The sequence below is a fragment of the Triturus cristatus genome, chromosome 6 (assembly GCF_964204655.1).
Source record: "Triturus cristatus chromosome 6, aTriCri1.1, whole genome shotgun sequence".
NCBI classification, from domain to species: Eukaryota; Metazoa; Chordata; class Amphibia; order Caudata; family Salamandridae; genus Triturus; species Triturus cristatus.
Window position 1 is genome coordinate 328,716,945 of NC_140589.1, and position 10,765 is coordinate 328,727,709.

At 47.3% G+C, this 10,765-nt stretch overlaps 2 non-coding genes across 2 annotated transcripts; both read right to left on the reverse strand.

Annotated features, from left to right (window-relative positions):
* Nucleotides 1–1,092: 1,092 nt before the first annotated feature.
* On the reverse strand, nt 1,093–1,275 carry LOC146816859 (U2 spliceosomal RNA). Its single transcript, XR_014964930.1, has one exon. It is a non-coding gene; the product is annotated as a U2 spliceosomal RNA (small nuclear RNA).
* Nucleotides 1,276–10,264: 8,989 nt separating this feature from the next.
* On the reverse strand, nt 10,265–10,459 carry LOC146816860 (U2 spliceosomal RNA). Its single transcript, XR_014964950.1, has one exon. It is a non-coding gene; the product is annotated as a U2 spliceosomal RNA (small nuclear RNA).
* Nucleotides 10,460–10,765: the final 306 nt, after the last annotated feature.

The following is a 10,765-nucleotide window of genomic DNA, read 5'->3' on the forward strand; positions in this document are numbered from 1 at the left end:
GACGTCACGCAGCCTTGCCACGGACAAGCCGTGGAGCGAAGGCCCAGCAACTACCAAGTGTCTGGTTTTTCAGGCGCCCTCTAGCTAGTCCCAAGTGTATTTCTACACTTGATCTTAGCCAAAAGGCCGAGAAGCGAGAACCAGAATGGTGCGTATTCACACCTCCCGAAGCAATCTACCTGGCTGACCCGGACCGGGGTCTTCTCTTGCACCGTCGCTTGAGGCCCTTTCGCCTCTTTTTCTGACTCCTAGTGAGAGCTCAGCATGTGCCCATACAAAGGAGGCCCTGGCCTCGGGCCTTCTCCCGGCTCCCAGAGTCCTCCTCGGCTCTCGCCTCGTTAGGCGTCACTTAGCATACCCGTGTTGTCCTCTTTCTAGTATTTGCATGCCCTGCCCCTTCCTGTCCACTGCTTCCAGCCGGCTGTCCGGAAAGCTTGGCAGCCGGGGGATGCTGGGAATTAGGCCAGGATGCCCTGGACAGCTCCCCGACAAGAAGTGGCCGGTGCCTCGCCCTCGCCTGCCCGGGGCACTGCTTCCCTGTAGCCAAAGGCCTATAGAGGCTTGGCCGTTCGTGGCCGTTCGGGGACGGGCGGGGCGGGCAAAGAAGTAAAAGGACTTTCCTTCTTTGCTCAGAGAAGCCAAGGGCAGTGTCCGCTTCTCTGCCTCGCTGCCTCCCTCCCTCCTTCTCTCCTTCTCTCCCTCCCTCTCTCTCTCTCTCCTCGTCTCTTTCCGTCTCTACCTCGATCCTACTGACTTGCTGGAAAACTTCCTCCATTCGTTCCCAGTGAAATTGATCCAAAATGAATGAAACTCTGCAGTCTCCTTCTGACATTTTTCTCTTCCACAGTGCAGCGTCTGGATGGAGAAGGAAATAAAAATAAAAAAAAGTTCCAGAAAACGTGAAAAATATATAAATTAATAAAGCGTGTTTGAAGCAGATCAATGAAATAAATAAATAAATAAAACAAGATGCGGTGACCAGGGTGGTTTTATTCTCGCGCAAACACAGTAGCGCCACTTTACAGGGTTTGGTAGCGAAACGCTAATTTCGTTTTCTCATCTATCTTTCAACAGCATTGTTTTCCCCATTTGGGGAAGTGCACCATTCCTGGAGGTACTGCAATACCAGGTTGATGCGTAGAGTGGACAGAGCAAGCTCTTATTCCATCTCCCTGTTCCAAAAATCAATTTAATATATGGTCCCCAGATAGAGGACGTATCAGATATTAAACTGATAAGAACAGATTTTGTTTTGAAAACCTTTATTAAGGAGATAAAGGCACATATACAGAGTTTAAATAAAAAAGGGACATTGATGTACAATAGGAAATCCAAGGATACATAAAAAAGGTCAATATGGCAGAGATCTTTACAATATATACAAAAAAGTTGCAAGGGATAAATACATGGGTAATGGGTAGTCCAATGTGGGAAAGCTTAGCTTTTACAAAAAGGATAAGGAATGTAAATATGTCCGCGATATAAATGCCAATCCTGATAGCCTGGTGGCAAGCCAAATACAACAATGAAATCAACAGTACAGTCTAAACAATATATACACGTCCTTTCAAGTGACCCAACCTTTCCAGTTTTTAATTTGCCACAAGGAGTTAGCGTCCTCAAGTCCCAAGGTGGCACGATCGATATGAACATAGGTCATAAGTTTGTCAAGAAAAAGGTTCTTGCACGTTTTAGCGTCCATGTCTTTGTGAAGAAACAGAAACAGGTTCCGGGCATCCCACAATGCCTCTTTTGCACAGTTCAAAAGTCTCCATGCAGTGGGAGGACGTTGGGCAGAAACATTTTGTCCAAAGAGAAGGGCATGGAAGGTCAAGGCCGAAATGCCTGCAATGTGCAAAAGCAAAGGCTGCAGTAAGGTCCAAAAGGCCTTGGCGTAAAGACAACCCCATAGCAAATGAAAAACAGTTTCGTCGTGTCCGCAGCATGGGCAAACAGCTGTGGGAGCCAAACCTCTCCGATGTTGAAAGACCTTCACAGGAAGGCATCCATGCGCAGCCATCCCAGCCAAGTCCCGTTGACTGTGGGTAATGTCTCTGTGGCCCACCATTTTCCATACTCACACTGATTGAGGTTCAGAGAGGATGCCCAACCGAATCGGCTGCTCCTGCTTCCTGAGTTCATTTTTCAATAAGGTAGGGTGAATGCAGACATCCCGATCAAACGTTTCAGGGTCCAAAGTCCTCAAAAAAGAGCAAAGTCCTTTATAGTAGGGTGGCGCCTCATGGGCCAAGGGAGAAAGGTTGGAAGGGGCGTAGAGTCCAAAACGCCGCAGCATAGCTCCCATAAAATAACGTGTGAACAAAGCAGATATTTTTGACATTGGTGCAGGAGACAACATAACACAATAATTTAGAAAACAAAAAGGACGTGAGGTCCGGTAAATTTTTACCTCCATTTTTCCAATGTCTACACACTTTGCCTCTGCTAAGTTTTCCATGCGAGAGTTACACAAGAAGGTAAAAAGCCTTTTCTGAATTCTTTGCAAAGTGCGGCGCTGAGGAGGGAACACCATAGCAAGGTATAACAATAAGGGGAATAACACAGTTCCAAGGTGAGTTTACGCAAGGACCAAAGAGAAAGCTTTTTCAACAGCTTAGCCTAAAGCTCCTTCCAGTTTTGTTCCACAGACCCTTGTCCTCCAAAGAAGACTCCCAACATTTTCGTGGGTGCTGTGGTGATCGTGAGTGGTAATTGCTTGACAACAGGTCCCTGTGACCGGCTGGCACAAACACATTTCCCCATATTCAAACATAATCCGGAGACATCCTGAAAAAGAGAGGCTTGTAAGAGATTCCTGCGCACGAGGTGGGAGAGGTACATAACACGGTGACATCATCCATGTGGGCTACTACTTTGTGCAGGACCCCAGTACCCCCGGGGTCGAAACCCCCTTTGATCAGTTTGTCCTGATGGATGTTACACAAAAAGGGTTCTAGAGCACAAACAAAAAGGATGGGAGACATGGGACAGCCTTGACGGACGACAGAACAGATGGGAAAGGCAGAGGAGAAAAAAACGTTGATACTGACCTTACTGCTAGCACTGTGATAAAGGGTCCGTATCATGTTAATGAAGGTGAGAGGAACATTCATTTTTTGTAAAACCAGGAAAAGAAAATCATGAGAAACATTATCAAAAGCTTTGTGTAAGTCTAGACTGAGAACCCCTACTGGTAGAGCCCGTTCCTGATGGTACCAGAGCGTGTCCCGTAAAGTGACCAGTCTATCCACAATAGTGCGGCTCCGGAGAGCGCAAGCTTGATCCTGTTGAACACAAACATGCATGACTGCACGAAGGCGGCGTTCAAGGACTTTAGCCACTAATTTTTATTCAACATTTAGGAGCGTGATGGGTGGCCAATTCATGAGGGAGGTTTCATCCCCCTTTTTATACAAAAGGGAGATAACCCCAGCGGAGAAATCTGGAGAAAAGAGGTCCTTAGAGAAACCTGCATTAATCATCGCCATAAAGTCAACACATAACAAATCCCAACATTTTCTGTAAAACTCCCATGTGAGCCCATCCAGGCCAGGGCTAGACCCTCTGGGAGAGGCTCGAAGTGCCAATAGGAAGTCCTCCCCATCAAAGGGCTGCTCCAGAAGGGCAATCCGGGCGGCATCAAGACCCCCCTCCAGTCTTGAGCAATAATCGTCAAGGTCTTGTAAAGAAGAAGGGTTAGTCGGGGCAGCGTATAACTGCGAATAAAATTAAAAGGCAATTTGTTGACAATCTGCAACTCCATGCTTGATATCCCCCTTATCATTCCTTAACCTGGTGAGCAAGCTATGAGAGGATTTGGCTTTTTGAAAGAAAAAAGAGGTGCAGTTTTCATTTTCTTGATAATATTGAACACGAGAGTGAAAGATGGTAGCCCTATTTTTATGTGCCAACCAGTCATTCATTGCTATAGTGAGCAAACGAAGCTCCTCTTTAACGTCTTTGCCTGCCTCCCCCAACTGCTGGAGAAGGAGAAGACGCCTGTGTAATTTTTGGAATGCGGCCCATTCCTCCCTACGTTTGAGGCGGCCTTGTTCCTGAAAGAAAAGTCTGGTGTTACGCTTTACCCAACACCACCATTGGTATGTGTTGAGAAACCTATGCCGTTGTTTCACCCATACTTGATATCGTTGAGCATACTTCGCACAAATAGTCTCATCCATGAGGAGTTCATTATTTAAACTTCCAAAATAGCATGATCAGAAAAAGGCATGGGTGTAAGGCCACATTGATCTGCACTAATAGTTCTGGATGCGAACACAAAATCTAAGCGGGAGCGGGCATTCCCATGGTCCGCCTTCCACGTGAAGCCTGTACCTGGAGGATGGTGCTTCCTATAAGTATCATAAAAATCCAAACCATGCAGAAGAGAACAACAGTTTGGAAGTTACATCCAAAGTATAAGTACCCTGGGTACCCTGGCGATCTTTATCATGCAGAATACAGTTAAAATCCCCCACCAGGACCGTGGGTGTGGCACCTGCAAGAAAAGGTTTAATGGTGTTAAATAATTGTTCCCGCTCTGGTTTAGTGGCCGGAGCATACAAAACACATAATTTTAATGGGAGGCCATCCATTAAAAGGGACAGCAGGAGAGCTCTCCCAGGCCACAGAACTTTCTCCTCTAGTAACTGCCAATGTTTGTTTTTAAAAAGAATGACGACCCCATTATTTTAGTTGGCGCCCCCAGACCACGCCGAGGGCCCATAGTGCCAAAGTTGCTGAAAGGAAAAATATTTAGGGTGATATGGGAGATAGCTTTCTTGAAGACAAATGACATTGTAAGGTGTGTTCCCAAAATATTCCAAAACCATGGTCCGACGGAAGTCTGTCCCCAAACCCCTCACGTAGCAAGAGGCTAGGGAAAATGCCATAATGAAGAAAAAGAGAGATACAGCCATGACAGTTGCTGTAGTGGGAACCGGCTTCCCTGAAACATCACCTTGAGAGGTGGAACTGCTGGAGCGAGGTTTTCCCTAAGAAACGTATACCTCCTCCATTTCATCATTTTGAATTAACATGAATAATTGATTAACATTAATAGTATTAATTGTTTGCTGTGGGTTTAATTAATCAACATTTCTAATTAGAAAATACACGTGGGAATCGCATTTGCATGGCTTGATTGATATGTAAACTAATTTGGTACGCGTACTAATGTCGGATATTTAGAAATTGCATGATATATGTTTCTTTGTGATGTGATTTGTGAATTGTGCTTTAAATTGTGAGCATAAAACTGCAATGCGTGTTGCTTTTGCTAGATAAATAAAATAACACATAGAGGGGTTAGTGAGGGAATAACATTTTAATAGTCATTTCCATGCATGTATTAATTACGTTTTATGTTTCTTTGCTTAAGTTGACCTTTCTGGAGTGGCCACAAAATGGCTGCCATCCCTATTCTGACACCCCGACATGACACAGATGTCACTGAGTGAAGTGCGCCTGCGCTAAAAGATGAGCAACAATAACCTCGTCCTGACCCCAGGCAGACTGTACCCGTGAAGGACATCCTGGGAGGAGCGCCAAGCATCAAACAAAGAACTTTGTTGAACTATGGACTGTTATAATTGATGACACTAAGGACACAACCCCGTATGGGAATCAACTTGCCCTGAATGGACTACAAACTGTTGCAAATCTATTTACAAATTGAGAAGCTGCATCTAATGCAACATTTAATATATGAGAATCAGGAAGAGTGATCCTGGTTAACCAATTAAAATTGTTCTGAAACATGTATTGAAACATTTGCCGATAAAAATTTATCATAAAAGTAGACTAGAGAGGGTAGGTCTGAGCACTCTATTCCTTGCACACCATCACTTTACTAGATTGCCCAACGTTATGCTGACGGAGAGGACGGTGGCACTGCTGGACAGCTGCTGCCAGAGACTCTGATGGACTGATCAGATGCCCAATCAATTTACAAACTCATTCCTTGATTTATGGGCATAGAGACGAAAGATCTGAAATCGACATATAGGATGACATTTAGCCAGATTAGGTAAATATGCGAACCAAAAATATTGAATGCTATATGATTTCCTTATGCTTTAATTAGATAAACATATTGTTGCATTTAAAGAACTGGGTCGGGTTATTATTTGAAGTATTTCAATGTATATTGTTTATTAAGAATTAAGGGTTGCTATTCCCAGCAACTGGCTGATCCATGGCCAATAGCATGGGAGGAACTGCTAGGGTTTAATGTATTTGAGATCCTGGTGAGGTAGGGAGGTATAGGTAAACTTGTCGATACTCATCAGGTGATTGGTGCACTCTTCCTCCCATTTCCAGCGCATGAAGTAAAGAAAGAAACTCCCTCTCTCGAGGACCATTAATGCTGAAAGTAGAATGAATGATTGGTGTTATGGGCCCCACCAGTGAATGAGTGAATGAAATGTGGTCCGGTCTGTAGCGAGGGGATTTGTGGTGTTCAGCGCTGGAGCAGAACCACCATCAATGGAGGGTGTAGGCCGAGAATAGGGCCTCCAGATCTGGTGTATCCTCCAAGTCAAGAACTGGATGATCAGTAACTTCAAGTACCTGAGCAACTTCCTGATAAGCCTCCTCTGAATCAGAGAGGCAAAGGAGGGGGTCATACCGTCCGCCTCTGGAAAAGCGATCCAGAGAGGAAACACGGCGCTTAGAGCGCGTGGAATGAGTGGAGTCCGTGGTGGGTTGAGAAGCACGGGATTTGCATTTATTGGTGGAATAAGTGGTCCACCCACTGTGATCCATGTCTCGGGACGGATCTTTGACTACATCCGGGGATGCCACTCGCAATACAGGGGATTCAGCAAGTTGTTTCCCTAATTTGGGCAGACGCTGCGGTTTGGGAGGAGGAGGGAGTGTGGGGGAAATGACAGAAGGGATAGTTTCGGGCACTTCAGTAGGCGAGGCGACAGACGTGGAGGGGGGTGGAGCAAGATCCAGAGTAGTAGGCACAACCGATGCCGCCTGGGACGAACCTCTGCGTTGCGCTTTCCATGTTAAAGCAGCGTGCTTGAGGCGCAAGCTTTCCGTACTCTCCTTTGCAGCATCCTCTGTCAAAAGGGACTGTAAGTCAAGGCTCTCAGAAGTAGGGTCGACCCCATACGCCTCATCGTTCTTCTCCTCCTCCTCAGCTGGTTCTGGAGCGGCACCACAGCGCCGAATGTCCACACAATCTATGACCCCTAGGATTTCAGAGTCGGTGACATCCGGAACTGCTTCAAGAGAGGATGCCGCCACCTGTGAGGGAGAGGAAAGAGGCAGAGGGCCTGGTATACTAGCAGCAGAAGCATAGGACAATTTTCCTTTGGGACTGGTTTTAAACAAATGGTCAGTACTGCCACAGAGGTTACACTTCTTAGGAACTACACAGTCCTGTGTCTTGTGATCGGTGCCCCCACAATTCCTACAGATCATGCCAGAGCACTGTTCCTTAGTGTGGCCAAATTGCTGGCAGAGTCTGCAGAAAAGGGGTTGCCCAGAGTAAACCAAAAAACCTTTGTTGGTCCCTAGCGAGAAGGTCTGTGGGGGGTGCGTCAAGCCTCCTATACCAGTGGGATCGTCTTTAAAGGTAACAACATATTTTCGTTTCCCATTCCAGATCCCACAGATATTTTTAATTTTTTGCCCACCCCTGATGGAAGCACAATAACGATTTAAAAATACCTCAATCAGTCTCGGATCTGTGTAGGGATTGTACATGTGTACTACCAGAATCACCTCTTTAGGGGCGGAAAGAGATGTAACACTGAGGCCCCGAAAAGGGGGGGGGTATCCTGACGATGGGTGACACATTGCATAAAATCTTTACAAATAGAATCACTTGAAAACGTAACATCAAAGATGCCCCTGTTAGAGAAATCTTGAATACATTCAATGGCATGCTCGGTAAGTTTACATTCCTTCTTAATAATAGTGTCAACTAAATATACCACATTTTTCTCTTTCTTAAAAGCATCACTAACAGCCTCACGCACAGTATTTGGCATATAGTCAAAATTACCAGAGGTCCCCGCCATGCGGGAATATGAGGCCATGTTCACCCCTGTAGAGCCCGGGGGAAACCCCCAGCGAGGAGGAACGAAACTGGCCAAGCCCCCAAGGGTTGAAACAAAACCACACAAAATGTAAAGAAAAAGCACCGCGCTGACAGCTGCCACTGCGCGGAAAGGAATGCAGTTCAAAAGCGCATGCAAATGAGGCCGAAGGGCGTGATGGGAAGCAGCAAGGAAAGCGCCCCCGTCCTCCGTGGAAAGGAAACAGTGATGCCACAAGATGTAAATATACCAAAGGAGGGGCGAAAGGCCCACAGGCCGTGCAGAGCGACCCTCCCTTAAGGAGATACCATAACAGAGGCAGGCGGTAGGGAAAGCCTGGCACTGCAGCAGGAAGCAGTTCAAGTCAGGAAAGGAGATCAAAAGTTACCCCTCGGACCCACTCCCTTTCCCTCTGCGAAGAGGGGGCCTGTGCGAACTGCGTGGCCAGGGAAGGGGGGGCCAGATGCCTCACAGGGACTCCGCAGGAAGCACAGGCTGGTGCTAGGGATAAGGTCCGAGGCCGTTGCTGAGGATGACCAGTGGACACTGGTAGTCCTGCACGAACCGCGTTGACCAATCCAAAACTCCCGAACTCGTCCAAGGTGGATACGGAGGTCCAATCCAAAGTGGGCCGGCCAGGTGCAAGTGGCCCGGCCCGCAGTGACCCCCTCAGGAAGTGTCCAGGGCCCTAAACATCAGGAGTGTCCAGGGCCATCATATACTGGGAATGTCCGCCAGTCCGCGTAACCAAAATCTACAAAAAATAAAAACGAACCCCCCGCTTGTCTACCCCACCTAGAGACGCAGCCTTGCCCCGGTCAAGCCAGGGAGCGAAGGCCAAGCCCCGTAGGGAGAGTGTATGGCATACAGGCGCGCAACACCCATTGGACTCAAAGGGCTTCAGCCCCCCCCCCCCCCCCCCCCGTCGTGTGTGTGGCAGCCCGGGATGAGACACCTTCCCGGGCAAAAAAGCAGCCGCACCCGAGCACTTCACAGGTCTTTAAAAGACCATTTGCATGTTAATGAGGCCTTGCTTATGTTTCACCCCTTCTAAGAGCCCCTGCAGCTCCACTCTGCCTATTGCTTAAAGTTCAGCCCCCCCCCGAAATTTTTGCTCAGCCCCCCCCCCGAAATTTGGCTCTAGTTGCGCCTCTGGCATACGGCAGGCCCAGCCCTTGAGGAATCAGGGGGCACTTCGTAACCCTTGGCGACAACCAAGCAAAACACCTGATCTGAGCCAAAAGGCTGCGAAGCGATAACCAGAATGGTGCCAGAATTCACACCTCCCGACGCAATCTATCTGGCTGACCCGGACCGCGGTCTTCCCTTGCACCGTCGCATGAGGCCCTTTCGCCTCTTTTCTGACTCCTAGCGAGAGCTCAGCATGTGCCCATAGAAAGGAGGTCCTGGCCTCGGGCCTTCTCCCGAATCCCAGAGTCCTCCTCGGCTCTCGCCTCGTTAGGCGTCACTTAGCATACCCACGTTGTCCTCTTTCTAGTATTTGCATGCCCCGCCCCTTCCTGTCCACTGCTTCAAGCCGGCTGGCCGGAAAGCCTGGCAGCCGGGGGATGCTGGGAATCAGGCCAGGATGCCCTGGACAGCTCCCCGACAGGAAGTGGCCGGCGCCACTCCCTCGCCTGTCCGGGACACTGCTCCCCTGTAGCCAAAGGCCTATAGATAAGGCTTGGCCGTTCGTGGCCGTTCGGGGACGGGCGGGGCGGGCAAAGAAGGAAAAGGACTCTGCCCTTGGCTTCTCTGAGCAAAGAAGGAAAATACAGTGTCCACTTCTCTGCCTCCCTCCCTCCCTCCCACCCTCCCTCCCTTTCCTCGTCTCTTTCCGTCTCTACCTCGATCCTACTGAATTGCTGGAAAACTTCCTCCATTCGTTCCCCAGTGAAATGGATCCAAAAATGAATGAAAATCTGTTGCTGGAAAAGCAGTCTCCTTCTGACATTTTTCTCTTCCAAAGTGCAACGTCTGTATGGAGAAGGAAATAAAAATAAAGAAAAGTTCCAGAAAACGTGAAAAATATATAAATAAATAAAGCTTGTTTGCGGCAGATCAATGAAATAAATAAATAAAGCAAGACGCGGTGACCAGGGTGGTTTTATTTTCGGGCAAACACAGTAGCGCCACTTTACAGGGTTTGGTAGTGAAGCGCTACTTTCGTTTTCTCATCTATCTTTCAACAGCATTGTTTTCCCCGGGTGGGGAAGTGCACCATTCCTGGAGGTACTGCAATACCAGGTTGATGCGTGGAATGGACAGAGCAAGCTCCTATTCCATCTCCCTGTTCCAAAAATCAATTTAATATATGGTCCCCAGATAGATGACGTATCCGATATTAAACTGATAAGAACAGATTTTTTTTTTTTTTTTAAATATACTTTATTTAGAAAATATGTTTTGTTTACAGATACAGTTTAACCAATCCCATTTAGGGTGGTGTACATTCAAACATGTAAAATATATTTTATTTATCAAATTGTGCAGATATACATCTTGACCAATCCCATACAGTGGTGTACATTTGAACCTGAGTAGGGGGTGCACGCAGGCACCAACCTACCGGTTTTCCATCAAGATTATATTCATAAGACACTCACTTTTATGCTGAAGTGAGGCTACGTTTAAGAAACCCATTCTGCCCATTTTTCCTGTTTCCATATTTTTTCTGCTTTTTCTTTTCCTTGCTGTTTAATGTCTACATA